This window comes from Gadus chalcogrammus, chromosome 23, assembly GCF_026213295.1.
Source record: "Gadus chalcogrammus isolate NIFS_2021 chromosome 23, NIFS_Gcha_1.0, whole genome shotgun sequence".
Taxonomy (NCBI): Eukaryota; Metazoa; Chordata; class Actinopteri; order Gadiformes; family Gadidae; genus Gadus; species Gadus chalcogrammus.
In genome coordinates, this window is record NC_079434.1 from 12,278,221 (window position 1) to 12,278,518 (window position 298).

Consider the following 298-nt stretch of genomic DNA (forward strand, 5'->3'; position numbering starts at 1 on the left):
TATATATAAAATGGTGCCACTTCTTCCCAGCAAATCGGAAATTAAAAGAAATGCGGGAAAAATAAGAGTGGGAGCGTTTTGGAACTGAAAGAGTCACCTCTGAAGTGGGTTCAAGTATGACCGAGTAGGCTATCCAACATGACAGAAAAGCATGCCTTACTGTGCGTGTGACCCTTACTTGGTCACACAAAAATAAATGCTTGAGCGTGCACACAGAAACACACACACTTAGTCAAGCAAACATTCATACTCCTGAAGAAGTGATCGTGGAAGCTTCTGATGACAGCCCGTAAATGCC